Source organism: Populus euphratica, unplaced genomic scaffold (assembly GCF_000495115.2).
Source record: "Populus euphratica unplaced genomic scaffold, PopEup_1.0 scaffold506.1, whole genome shotgun sequence".
Classification (NCBI taxonomy): Eukaryota; Viridiplantae; Streptophyta; class Magnoliopsida; order Malpighiales; family Salicaceae; genus Populus; species Populus euphratica.
This window is the reverse complement of record NW_011500385.1, coordinates 37,833-53,751: the sequence shown is the minus strand read 5'-3', so window position 1 is coordinate 53,751 and position 15,919 is coordinate 37,833.

The window sequence follows — 15,919 nt, the reverse complement described above, 5'->3', positions numbered from 1 at the left end:
AAAAAGTATTGAAAATGTTGATACGAATCTTTTATCAAAAGTGACAACAGATTCGACACCCAACATTACACCAATCGATGATTACTTTCCTAATAAATCCTTACTTTCTCTTAGTCCAATGCCTTGTTATAATAAAGATAACATTTTTCTTACTTTAGGAGATTCGCCAGCTCATTGGAGTACCCAAGATAAAAGAAATTTTTTGAGTGACGTGCAAAACTTTTATTGGAATGACCCTTACTTATTCAATTATTGTCCTGATCAAATATTTTAAAGATGCATTCCCGATAATGAGGTAAGTAATGTCATTAAATTTTGTTACTCTAAGATACATGGGAATCATTTTTTGTAAAAAAAGAGGACTATAGAAATCTTACAAAGTGGATTATACTAGCCTACCATGTTCAAGGACTCATATGCATTCCGCAAAACCAATAAAAATTGTCAAAAGGTAGGATTTATTTCAAAACATAGAGAGTCTTTAGATAATCTTCTATTGACTCTTAAGTCTTATCATAGTGAAGATGTGCATCGTATAATTCATGATTTATGGCCTCATTTTTATAAATAACATGATCGACTTAGTTTTAGGAATCTGACTAAAAAAGACCATGTTTGCTAGTATTTAAAAAAATTAGATGGGAAGCCTATCCCCGACCCAATACTTGTTATATGGGTTGAGGAGAAAAGCTTAAGGAAATCAAACATTGCACTTTCTACGTATTAGTATCGGCAACCCGAGTTACTAAGCTCGTAGGGATGTCTCAACACCTAATGCCCTAAGACCAATTGGTCTGGGAGTCATTAGCCGAAAGCTGATTACATAAGTTAAAGATGCATTGTGGTTTAAGTTACATGTATGTACATTAATAAAAAACAGGAAAAAAAATCTCAACCCAAGGAAGTTAACCTTAAACGATAGAACAATAATTTTGTTTTCTTCCAAGTAAAGCCTCATAACTATATCTTAATATATTGAGCACAAAAGAAAGGTTTATTAATATCTTGTTTAAGAGGTATTGAGTAGATATATAAATTTAATGAGAGTTTATTTATCTAGATAAATTAATAGAAGTTGAATGATAAATACCTTATTTTTTGAAATTTGCATATTATTTTTCTATTTTAATGCTTTGATTACTAGGGACTAGTAATAAGATGGTTGGAGGGCTATGATTAGTATTTAAAAGTGCATTTTTATCAAGGTTTTATATCATCATTTTGCACTTGAAGTATCAATAACTCCTTAACTAAAGCATGTTTTATAATACATATCTAATAATATAAGATACCTTTAATTTATGGTAAATGTTCATTTTAAATGCAGGCATATCACATCAATGAAAGGATTAATTTATGAATTTAAGAACTAAAATTGAAAGGACAAAGAGATGGCCAAACTTAGAAAAGAGATGGCGGTACAGTCCAAACCAGAACACTATTCGGTAATTGAGTCATATCTGGAGCTATATATCTTGGATTTAGGTATACTTTATATGGATGAAAAGGCAAGACATAGGTCTATAACTTTTATATGGAGCCTAAGATTTAAAAAGGTCATTTTCAAGTCCAAATTGTAGTAAGAACAAAGAAGTCCAAATCTGTCTCTCAATCCAAACACTGTTCAGTATTTGGCCCATATATGGAATTTTAGAAGTCCAAATAACCTCAATTTTTAACCCTAAAAAGCTAAGACAATTTCTTACAACGTTTATGTTTTCAAGTAGTTCCAATTTTGACGTTATCAATGACGTTTTGGGCAGACAAGAAAAGATAAGTATTGTCACCAAGTCAAGAGTTGGTCACTCACTCATTAGTTAGTCATCAAAGCAATAGTTCCCAATTTTGGCCTATAAAAGGAGGCATTTACCATGCATTTAGGCATCTTGATCTCCAGATTAAGATCATGCTCTTGCTTTCTCTCTTTGTATTTTTGTAATGTTTAAGTTTTACTTTCATTAATATCTTGTTTATGTCTTTCAATTCATTTCCTTTACTTATTTAACTTTTATCTTTTTTATGTTCTTATTTTGTTTATTTATTTTTCTTTCTTTCATTATGTTTAGCTAAGTTTATTATGTCAAGGTGAAAAGGTTACACTAATGGTGTAAGAATAAATATATTGTAAACTTAACATGGACTTTAATGTTTGACACTAACATGTTTTGTATTTGCTATCTTGTTCACTCTTTAATACTTTGCTTGTTAAATGACTAATCTAGATTTATATTGTATAACACTTGATACATCAAATGCTTTGCACTTTCATAGCACAAACTGTATGGTATAACCGACACCTGTGTTATGAAAGGAAGTTGATTTGTTGTTAACATAAGTTATAAGTATGGATGCCTGACAATATTTACAAGTAATAGCATTAATCGAATAAGATAACTAATGTAATCATGTTAACAATTTATAATCTGATTGGAACCTTCTTTGTGTATGGTTTCCAATTGAATAATAAGAGTTTATACTATACTTGTTTGACATACCATTAGTGGATCCTTTAACCTTGACATTTGTTATTATCATTGTTTAATCCTTATGTTAATCTTTCATCTCAAAGTTCTCTTCAACTTCTTTTTCTTCTTCTTTATTATTATTATTATTATTATTATTATTGCTACTATTATTATTGTTGCTGTTGTTGTTACTATTGTTGTTGTTTATAATTGTTGTTTATAATTTGTGCAATTAACCTCCCTGTGGTTCAATCCCGGTCTTGTCGGGTTATTTATTACTTCGACACTCCTATACTTGGAAGAAGACATCAATCTTTTGGTCGTGTCATACACCATTAGTGTAACTTTTTCACCATGACATAATAAACTTAACTAAACATAATGAAATAGAGAAACATAAATAAACAAGATAAGAACATAAATAAGATAAAACTTAACTAAGTAAAGGAAAGGAAATGAAAGACATAAACAAGAATATTAATAAAAGCAAAACTTAAGCATTACAAAAATACAAAGAGAGAAAGCAAGAGCATGATTTTGATCTGGAAATCAAGATGCCTAAATGCATAGCAAATACCTCCTTTTATAGGCCAAAATTAGGAATTATTGATTTGATGACTAATTGATGAGTAGGTGGCCAACTCTTGACTTGGTGACAATCCTTATCTTCTTTTGTTTACCTAAAACATCATTGATAATGTTAAAATTGGAACCACTTGAAAGATAAAAGTTCTAGGAAATTGTCCCAGCTTTCTAAAAAAAAATTGAGGTCATTTGGACTTCTAGAACTCTAGATATGGGCCAAACACTGAACAATATTTAGGTAGTAGAACAAATTCAAACTTCTTTATTGTTACTATAATTTGGACTTGAAAATAACCTTTTTAAAACCTGACATCCACATAAAAGTTCTAGTCCTATGTCTTACCTTTCCATCCATATAAAGTAAACTTAAATCCAAGATCTACAGCTCCAGATATGACCCAATTAGCAAACAGTGTTCTGATTTGGACTGTACCAGTATCTCTTTTTTAAGTTTGGTCATCTCTTTGTCCTTTCAATTTTAGTACTTAAACTCATCAATCAATCCTTTCATTTATATGATAGGCCTATATTTAAAATGAACATTTTCCATAAATTAAAGGTATCTTATATTATTAGATATGTTATTATAAAATATGTTTTAGTTAAGGAGTTATTGATGCTTCAAGTGCAAAATGATAATATAAAACCTTGATAAAAATGCACTTCTAAGTACTAATTAACCATGAAAGTGTAATGGCATAAACTATAATGTAATATTTCTGGATATAATTAACTTTAATGTAATAAAAATGATGTTTACTCAATTATTAAATGATAATGAAACATCTATTTTATGTGATTTTATTATTATACACAGAACTAGTGTTATTATGTTTTGTGTGCTGTTGAGATTTTAAGTATTTTCATGATGGATACATAAGGAAGACAAATACAATTTGGCAATAGAAACTGTTTTACATTGATGAAAATACCGTGAAACTGTAAAATACCAATAGATACACTAATAGATTAAGTTCGCTAGTATATTCTAAAAGCGTTGGTATGTTCCTTTCCTCCTAGATCCATTAGTATTTTCTCGAGAGCTAAAATACCATTCACTTCTTACTTGCACTATTTATTACTGTTCAATACATACAAAATTACCGACAATTAATTTTCATTGGTATTTTCCCAATAGATAAGGTATTGTTTCACTTTTCACTTGCATTATTTGTTATTCTTTAGTACATACAGGATCACTGATAGTTAATATCCGTCAGTGTTTTCCCAAAATCTAAAGTATTGTTCACTTCTTTCTTGCACTATTTATTATTGTTTTTTGTAGACAAAATCTTTGATAGACTGAAAAGTAGGCTTTTGATAATTGGTAAGTTTCTAAAAAATTTAGAATAAATTGAAAATTTCAATTAGATGTTATTGATGAAAACATAAAAGAAAAAAATTATAATATTAATTTTTAATTTTTCACTGGTAAAGATATCAGTAATACTTGGTGTGTTTCTAAATTTTTTTATTAAATTGAAAATTTCAAGTAGAATTTGTAGAAGGAGACACCGATGAAAAAATTAAATTTTTAATTTTTAATTTTTTTATGGAAAAGACATTGATAATATTTCGCAGTTTTTGAAAATTTTTAATTGACTTTATAGACAAAGACAACGACAACAAAATTAAAATTAAAATTTTTATTTTTTTGATGGGAAAGATGTTGGTAATTATTTGGGTATACATACGATATGACCGAGGGATTGCGTCTGTCAGTATATTTCAGAGAGCATTGAAACTATTCACATCTTCATGGCACTGTTCATTCTGTTCAATTTAGACGGTAATAATGATGAATTAAGTTCATTAGTATATTCCAAAAAGCAATGAAACTATTCACTTTTCGATGTCACTTTTAATTATTGTTCTTTATATATAGATTTATCGACGGAATGAAAAATTATCAATGATACTTGCGAGGTTTCTAAATTTTTTTATTAAATTAAAAATAACAATTAGACATTACATATAGAAACGCTGATGAAAAAATTAAAAATGTTAATATTTACTTATTCGTTAGTAAAAAGCCCCATATTAAAAAATTAAAATCCCTAAAATCAGAATAGACAAACATATTTCTCCTCTTCTCTCTTCCTCTATAACTTCTTCACTCCTCCCAAATCTTAATCTTTCTTTCTCCTCTATTCTCCTTCTCTTCTCTTGTTATTTAACATAATGTTTTTTGTTTTTGCATTATTATTTTTTATTTTTATATTCTTAATAATTGTATGAATATTTTTGGGATTTGTTTTCTAATTTTTATCCTCTTTAATGATTGTATAAATGTTTTTTCAGTTTTTTTTAGTTTTTTTAATTTTCTGTTCTTATCTCTTATTAAATATTATTAGACTATGAATTCATGTATAACACCCACATAATCACTATGGTTAGCTAGTTGATTTCATGAAAAAAAAATTAATTAAAAATGAACAAAAATAGTAGCCATCATATATATATATATATATATATATATATATATATATATAAAAAGAAAAGCTAAGCTAATAGTTAGGATAAATGAATTGTTTTTAATGTGAAATATTGATACTACAAATCCTTTAATGTGTTTATATTTCCTTCCTATGATCATTTTGTCAATGGTTGTGGCAACCTTAATTGAAAATTTAGATAAATTATTATAATTGAAGTTATTTGGCTAACATACATTGAAATAAAATTCACTAGTTCGTGGCAATCCAACTTAAATTATTATGTATTTACAGGTTTAAAAATTTTAGGTTGTCTCCTATATAAGGGAGGTGCTATCAATTTATTTATTTTAAATAGGAATGGTTTATGATACCTTAATTCTTTAATTTATATTGATGGTTACAAGAAATTCAAAATAACCATAAGTCGTTAGGTGCAGACCAAGAACAACCACTTGACACACAACCATCAACTCAAAATACAAACTTGTCGAGTGCAATACTGCGATATCGATAGGGGGTCCTTCACAATGAAATTCGTTTACCCAAAAGTACTAGGCTTAGTGTAAGAACAACCTTTCAATATAAATTTTTTTTTCCTTCACAACAACATGTTAATATTTTTTGAAAAATTAATCTCGATTAACAAATTTAATTTTATATTTACAAACATTAAGAATACAAAAACCATAATATCGGCAATGGAATCATCGATGAAAATTCCATTATTTTAATGGAGTCAAGTTTTCAAATATCCTGAATGGAAACTCATGATTAATGCATGGTTTGAAAAATTCATGGTTAGTATTAACTTAAATATTTTTTATGTTAACTTAATTAGTTTATTAATATTAATAAAAAATTTCTTTTAATGGGATAGAGCTGACAACATTATTATAAGAAGGGTTTGATAGAATCATACAATAATTAGGTAAGATTAGAATAAAGATATAAAACTATAAATCCTTTTATTCAATTTTATTTTTTATTTACCAACAAATAATTTATTTGTACCTATGTGAGAAAAAGAAAGAAAGAGAGCCAAAAAAAAATATAAGAAACAAAGAGAGCTTCCAGGTTGAAACGAGTTAGTGGTTTGGAAAGATTTTAGACCAATCCATGCCTTGGAGGTGATGTGACATCTGAATATATTCAACATTTGATGTTTTATTCATTTTGCATATAAGGCGGATGGTTAGACCTCTTTTAATTACATCCACTTTTTTATTTTTTTATAAATATATTTAACTTACAAAAATTTTCTCTTGCAAACTATAGTTCTTAGATATGATTCAAGCTCGATGAAGCTTTTTATGGCAATGCATATGCAGATTGATGACCACCAAAAAAGGACGCAGTAGCTTGTTGATAGCTGAGCTCGGCACTTTGTGTGTCGTGGGGTGAATAAGCGTGGCACAATGTCATCTAGCTACAGCGGAGGCTCTTTATCATGCCTCCTATATGAGGTGTTGTGTGTTGAAAATGATTTTTGGATTTAATCATAAAATTATTATTAATGTTTTGGAGTCGCCGCTTAGTATTATGGTCACTAGGAACCTATGGTCTACAAGAGTCTAGGTAAATGACTGATTATGCAAGGGGAAGACGCATCATCCCCATTGCACCCTATATAAGGTAAGCTGTATTGTTGTTTGAATATTTTTTTCTATGTCAGGTTTCTATTTATTGATCTTTTCTAAAGCTCAAGGTAGATCTCTCTTTATGAGAGAGTCTCTACCTTATTGAGTTAAATCCAATCGTTCTAAAGTCTGAATTTTAGCATCATATTTTAACTCCTTGTATCTTTAATACCTGAAGGTGTACTTTATCATGTAATTTTATACCTCACAAATATTAAAGTCTATATCTGGATCCTAAAAAGATTGGAAAAAGATTTTTTGACATGTTGGCTAAATTCTAATGGATAATCAGAAACTAGTAAAAATACCCATTTTTGGATTTTTTAAAACATGATAAAGATGCAATCTTTTAATGAAAATATGCTTGGAAAATTTTTAGGATTTGACTATATGCAATGAAAAAAAATAATTGTTTTTGTTTTTGAAAAGAGAAATTGATTTAAAAAATTTTGTGATTTTTTTTGAAAATGTTTGGATTTTTTTGAAATATTTTAGAGAAAACCAAGTATTTAACAGTGTAAATATACAACCCAATATTATGCAAAATTGGTTGAAAAATATTTGAGAAAATTAAAATTTTTAAAAAATAGTTTACAGTGTAAATATACAACCCAACAGCTTTGCTGTTGGTAAGGAGTTTAGGCAACCACTGGTAGTGGATAAGGTGACGAAACGATGGTGGTTGGAATAGTGGTGGTTGCAGGCCATGGTGGAGAGAAAGGGAGAGGAAAGAGAGAAAATTTGCAGAAACAAGGGAAAATGACTGGTATTTGGCCGACTTTAGACCCAATTTTATCCTCCCTCGGGCCATCAATTCCGCCTTTATTTATAGCCGGTGGAAGAGGGTAATCTCTTCTATACCGGAGTAAAATTTTAGCCCTTGATTCCATTGGAAAGGATCCCAACCATTGGCTCAAAGTAGGCATGGCGCACTGTCAAATCTGTAGAAAAAGTTGCCTAAGTTGGCATGTTTAGTTAGTGCCAGTGCCGATAGATTATCATTCAGACTGAACTATTTACATAGAGCTATAGAGGAACTGCAGAGGATCATTTTCGTGCAAATTTGGTTAACTTTAGGGGACATTAGGTGCATTAAATGCACCTATAAAATAGCTTCTCTAAGTTGTCATTTCAAAGATTCAAAGAAGAAGATAAACGATACCATGGTTTTGATTTTAGCCAAAGTTTATTTTAATCATTCCTTTTTAAATTTGATTTAATTGCACCTATAATTGACTCTAAAACTTCAATTTTCTTATGATTTTGCTCCTAATTTCCATCAATTAGCTTGGAAACAATTAAATTTGGTCTCTTGAAATTCCAATCTTCTCAATTAAACCTAAATTAGGCTCCCAAACTTAATTTTTCACCAATTAAGCCCCAAATAAAATTAATTTGACCCATTTAAAGTATAACTAAGTCTTTGTACTTAATTAAATCCTTCAATTGAACCCAAATTAATTCTTAAACATAATTAAAATTTAATTTGGCCCATGATAAATCAAGTTAGCCTATTAAAAATTTAATTATGTCATTGGACTTAATTTTTATGCAAATTCGTCCAATAATCATTTAATTTGACCTTGAATTTGCATTTTTTTCTCTCCATTTTTTGGCATAATGGGGTATAATTAGGCCTTGAATTTTCTCCAAAAATTGCATTTTGATTTCCCAACCTGTTTTCTCCATGTTGCCAGCCTTTATTTTATTTTTTTTATTTTGAAAAAGAAGTTTTTTTTTTGTCATAAACCAGAATTGGGTTATGACATTGTGGTGTATTGGTTTTCAATTATTTTTTTTTGTAAGTTATTATTTTTTTTAAAATTGATGACTTTTTTTTTCAGGATACATATAACACTCAATTGAAGGAGAGATACGATGATAATCTTTTGACCCATCCAGATCTCGATCCATATTTGTGGTTGGAGGTAGGATTGTTTGGTGAACCCAATAAAAAACGGGTGTATAATCTCTCTAACACTATAGTCAAGGACTTGTAGAAGACTCATAGTGTTTCAACCATTGGATGCTCATAATCGGTTCTGAGCACTCAAACTCTAAAGTTCGAGGCAATTTTAGACCAGTAAGTTCAAGCTCAGACGACCCATCTTGTTGCTGATTATAAACAACTCGATGCTAAGACGGCTGAACTCTACTGATTGGTAATGCAGATAATGTCATAAATGGGTGTTATTATCTCGATAAAGACTTGCCTTCTCCTCAAGCACTATAATTTAATTTATTTGAATTATTTTATATTTCTATTTAATAGATTATTGCTTTGAAAAATATTTTAAGTTATTACTAACCAAGTTACTGATGAATTTAGTTTGTCGGTATATTCTAAAAAGTTAGAAAAGAATTACCACAGATGCCACTGATTTTTTATTTCTATTAATATATTTTGTTTTAAAAAAGAGTCTAAATTATTGCAAACAGGATTATTGATGTCCCAAGTTTGTCAATATATTCTAGAGAATTAGAAAAAAAATAATTGCTATAAATACCACTATCATTGTGTACTCACTAACAAAATAACTGACAATTATATGTCAAATTCATCGAAGGAAATACTAACGGACCAAAAAAATCACCAATGACATAAGGTTTTTATGTTGGTGATATTTTATATTCATCAATGAAAATATTGACATAATGAAGTGAATAAAAAAAATTTGGCATGCTTTCTTCGATAGTAAATCCATCGATCAAATTATTACTGACAAACTCATTGACAAATCATAAATCACCGACAAGATTTTTTTTGACAAATTATTTATGTCCATGAGTTTGTCAAGAAAATTTATGTCGACGGATTATGAGTATAAATATCAATAAAAAATTATGTTCGTAAATCTAAAAATTCTTGTAGTGTATCCATGTTAAGTTTAAATGTAAAAGATGTGAGTTTTCACTATGGAGGAGTGTAGTATTCATCCTCTCACGTATTACTGTTGATGGATCATGCAAATTTTTTCAATTTGATGCTGAAAATTTATTTTTAGCGATTTAGTTCTAATTGAAAACTAATTGATTTTGATTTCTTATGAAAGAGTGAGATTGAAAGAAGAGGGACCGATATAAAAAAAAGTTGCTAAACACGGGTAGTGTGCCATAAGTTTTGAAAAAAAATACTTTTGGTCCTCAAATTTAAAAATTAATGCAAATTATATAATTTTGATACCTTTCGATATTTTTGAAATTCAATTGTGATACAATATTTTATTTTTATTATTTTTTAGTTCCTGATTGAGAGAGAAAAGAGAAAAGTCGTTGGATTGCGATGATAAAAAAAAAATATATCATTAACACTAATTTAAACCATTAAAATAAATAATATTTATATTAAATAGTTTCATTTAATAAAAAAAAAGAGTTAATATTAAATATTTTTTATTTTAAAGTTTGTTAAAAAATATATCTAAACTCGGGATAAGTGGTGAGTAAGGCAGAGCAAATAGTGCGGGGCTCACGAGTAACATTAGTAGAAGTACTAGATATTAATGCATACCTGCGATTGGTCTTAGAATTCCATGTTGAGATCGTGTTATCATTAGATGAAAAGCATGTGGAGGAACATCAAGTGGTGTCGGAGGAGTGACAGAGGCAGCCTCTACTACTGCACTTGGTTCAGGCAGACTGGAATTTTCTCCAGTAGAATGTGGGGCTGATTGAACGGGCTCAATCACAAAAGAAGAGCATGGTTGTTGTGCGGTGGTGGCTGCAATTGGAGTAGAGGGAGCTATTTGACAGTCAGCTTCAGCTTGGGAAGGTAATCGAACTGTCTCCATTTTAGAAAGTGAGAGTGTTTGTGGTTTGTGAGTTGCATATGATGTAGGAGGGGTAGTCTCCATTGTATGTGTAGGCACAACATCATGAAAAGGTAGTGATGGTGTCATGTGTAGAACATCAAATGATTGGGAAGACCCCTGCTGAAGCATGGCTGTAGGCAGACACACAGATGAAGGTTTTAGCAAAGACATTTCTACAGAACTGTGAGTAGCAGGAGGTATCCAAGAGTTGAAAATACTTAAAACATAAGATGAAGGCAAGGTGGTGCCAGTGGAATGAGTTTTTTTGTAAGGAAAAATTAATTCATCAAAGACAACATGTTACGAGATGATAAATTGTTTACTTGTAGGATGAAAGCATTTATATCCTTTATATTTATCACGATAACCTTAAAAATGCAAGGCACAGTTTTAGGATCAAACTTATAATGTCTTGTATTCCAGGTGTAAGGAAAGCATTTAGAGCCAAAGATACAAAGTGAAGAATAAACCGACCGAAACCACGCAGTTTAAAATATGATGTTTCAGAATTAAAGGTAGATGACAACATTCGATAAATGAGATATATTGCCGTGCAGATAACTGATAGATCAGCTAGTAATTTGTTAAGTTTTCCTAACTGATATCTATCACAAAGATGATCAGACTTCATAATTTCGGTGAACTCAATCAGTCCTTTATTTTGTTAATAGCTGCAGGGCTGAGAATTATGGATGTCCAAGACGTTGGTGCCAAATCTCTGCTGTGCCATATTTAAACCGATGAGAGAAACAGAGTTCTGGCAAATTATGGAGTAAATAGAGGTCACCCTTGTATCTCCCCATCATCACTGGATGTCCTGTTTCTCGTTTCTTGACACAAAAACCAACATTAGAAAACTCACAGTTGATAGGAAGTTGTTTAGTTGATTTACTTGCAAATTATAATTTTTTTGTCGGATCAGGAACATACAAAACATCCTTAAGTTCAACATTTTTTTGTGTTTTATAGCAGTCTCCAATAACAATAAGTTGTGGTGCAGTGAACCACGAAGAAGAAGAAGAAGAAGAAGACAACGAGTCCAAGGGCTTCTTCAGAGAGTGTTCCAATAATCCAACCATGAAGAAGACGATCCGATTTTTGCCAGGGAACAAAGTCTTCTGTTAGCTCAAGCTCCGAGTGTTTGATATCTGAAATATTGATTGTAATTGGTGTTGGTGAAATGTATTTTGTAGGGGCAGGTTCTTCATTGGTACGATGACCTACCAAATCTTTGTTTTCTGCAAGGGCTAAGGCTTGTTCACGCCATAAAGAGTAGTAGGTTGGGCTGAGTTTTAGTGTAACAAAGTTTTCAACATTCAAAGATGGTGTATTCATTGTTGACAGCGGAAGATCTGTGCTGATGCTCACTCCAGCTCTCATCATAAGAAAAATATAGCAGAGGATGGTGGTGGATTAATTCTCTTTTATTGGATTGAAGAAAGAAAACGCGAGCACAAGGATTACAGTAGGCAGGGATATCCTTATATACAATCAACAATTGTGTTTAACTAGGAAAAGTTTATTTTCCATAAACACCAGAATCCTTTCCTTCTTTGAGAGATTTGATCAAGCATCCACCACTTCTGTTGAGTTTCCATCTTGATTGCTCAACATTACCGTTGCAGATTACATGAGCTTCCATCTTGATTGAAGAAGACTACCATTGCAGATTGCATGCCTATATCTCCCTCTTCTGCTACGTTTCCATTTTGATTGCAGAGCAATATCGTTGGAGCAAGGTTTCCATCTTGATCGCAGGACATTACCGTTGCAGAGTGCATGGTTGTAGCTTCCTCTTCTGGATGACTGTTAGCATTCTTAACCTGCTAGAACTTAGTATTCGTGTTGTTTTAGCTTTCCTTTTCTTTTCTTGTTCGGTAGTTCTTATATCGTTAATGCTTGTTATATAACTGTGAGATATTTTTATTTAAAAAAAAATATGTATATTATTTTTTTCAACATGTTTTTATAGTTTTAAAAAATTTAAATTTAAATAAATTTTCTTATAAATACATGTAATTAAATAAATTCAGAATCATGTGCTAATAAATAAATAAAAAGTTATTAACAATATCTAAAAATAAAAATTATAAAATTAAGAAATAGATATAAATCAAGATAATTAAAATGATTGAATCAAATAAAGAGAAGGAATCATGTAGAGAGATATATATTAGAAATAATATTTGAAAATAATATTTTTATTTTCATAAATAAAGTTCATCTATTCAAAAGACAAAAAAAAAATATAGATGATTTAGAAAAACTTTTTAAATTTAAATGTATAACAAAAAAATAATTTTCATTTAAAAGAGGTTCTGAATATAAATTAACAAAATTTAAAAAAATCATAATAAAAAAAAAAAAGCAAAGGCCAAGTATACATAGGTGTGGAAAGCCACACAACTAGGCTCCTATTTTTTTTTTCAACTAGCATTTGTTGTAATTTTTTTTGACAAAAATATTAAAGAATAAATTGTTTGTTGAAGCAAATAACATGTCATTTTATTTGCCCAGATTTCAGCCATTTTAGTGACCGCAAAATTAAAGCTTAAGATTTTTTGATTTAAAAATTTATTTTCAAACTATTTTTAATCCAAAATATCTATAAAATATCTCAAAAATTATAATAAACATATTTATAGCCTAAAAAGGATCATTCTAAAAATCAAAATCAACCTAATGATTTAATTAGCTTATATGTTAAAGCTCCATGGATCCTAATGATTTAATTAGCCTATATGTTAGAGCTCCATGGATTTTTGTAACCTTGCTTTCTAGCCACGTCATTTATTGTTTATTCAAAAAAAAAAAACAAACATCCATGCGTGGATTAAACAAGAAACATAGTTTTTTCACAATCATGCTAAAAAATAAAGATTAAAATATTAAATAAGAATAATAATTTTTCACTACCAAACAAGAAAATAAAAGCTAAAGTCAATCACAAATAAGAAAATCAACCAAACTAATAAAATTCTAAATCAACCAGGGAATATAGAAAGCAATCCACCACAACAAGAAGATTTCACATATTCTATATAGAAAGCAATTCACCACAACACAAGATTTCACAGATTCAATTAGAAGATTCAATCTTATTCAAATCTAATATTTGTAGAATAAGTATGAATTTAGTTTGTATTAAGATTCTTTATGCTATCTCCTTACTTGATGAGTATTGTGTATAAAATTACATTTTGGTGTTTATGTAAAACACTAATATTGTATAAATAGGATTATCAACCTATTATATACAATTTCCTTACAATATATTTTTTATTTTTTACTATATGATTTACAAACTTTCTTTTACAATCTACTTGTTTCCTTTCTTTTATCATCGCTTGAAACATTATACCTTTCTTAGAGATCCCATTTGATTTCTGAGACAGCTATTCACTTTAAGTTCCTAATTATAATTTCTTTCTTTCATGGAGAATTTTAATCCTCTAAACTTGAACATGATGATTGTTTACCTTATGTCATGGCACACAACATCACAACATTATACATTCTACCTTTGAATATAATTTTCACTTGTCTTGCATCGAGTATCTACAGCAAGAACATTCATTAGCATCAAACAGTTAGATCCCGATGGAAATGCTAATTCTATAGCCTATAAAATTAGATTTAAGATTAATTTGCACTAGCGGGGCAAAAGTTTTCAAAACACCTTTGAATGCCATTGTCTAACTTTTCATGGTATATAGTAGGGGGTGCCACATGGTGGTGGGAGAAACCACTGGTGGTGGTTTTAGAACACTCATAGGGGATAAAACACATGATTTTATTACAAAAAATACTTACAAAATACAAAACTCACAATCTTAATACACAGCCTTTCTCTCTTGTGTTTCTCTCTACTATTTTCCACACATAATAACATAAGCTTAACACCCTATTTATACATAAATTGAGAGGCAGCAGGTGGTGGTGGTTGATGGTAGGTGGCTGCAGGTGGTGGTGGTTAATATTAAATGATAGCTGGTGATGGTGGTTGATAGTAGGTGACTGCAGGTGGTGGTTGGTGGTTGATTGAGTTTACCACAACAAATCCCCCCTTTAAACTCAATCGAGGGATGTCATACCAAGCATGAACTTCAGTCTGATAAATATTTCTCCCTTCAATGACTTTGTAAAGATATCTGCAACTTGATCATTTGTTTTACAGGATATCAGTTTAACTTCTTTATTCTTCACATGCTCTTGGATAAAATGATGATGTGTATCGATGTGTTTACTTATTTCATGATATAATGGATTCTTAGCTAAGGCAATTGCTGATCAATTATTAATATAAATCTTTATAGGACTTTCTTGAGGAAATTCCAAAAACATCAGCATATTCCTTAACCATATTAGATGGCATACAGCTGAGTTGATAGCAACATATTTAGCTTCACGACTTGATAACGTTACTATCGATTACTTCTTAGATGACCATGTGAAATATGTATCTCCCATGAAATAGACAGATCCAGTTGTGCTTTTCCTTTCATCCAGATCTCTACCCCAATCACTATTCGAGTAACCAATAAGATTGAAGTTTTCACTTGAGATATAAAACATATCTTCATTTATTGTTCCTTTAATGTAGCGAAGAATTCTCTTGGCTACATTCAAGTGAGATTAGTCTGGTATCTTCATATATCTACTAATGAGTCTGACTCCGTAGAGTATATCTGGTTTGGTACATGTCAAGTACCTTAAGCTTTCTACTAAGCTTTTGAAGTAAGTTGGATCAACATTTACTAGAATTGATATCGAATTGTTGCTTTCCATCTTGATAATTATTGGTGGGAGAAACCACTGGTGGTGACTTTAGAACACTTAAAGGAGATAAAACACACGGTTTTATTACAAAAACAAGCTTACAAATTACAAAACTCACAATCTCAATACACATCCTCTCTTTCTCTCTTGTGTTTCTCTCAATCTCTCCACACATAATTGCATAAGCTTAGCTATCTATTTAT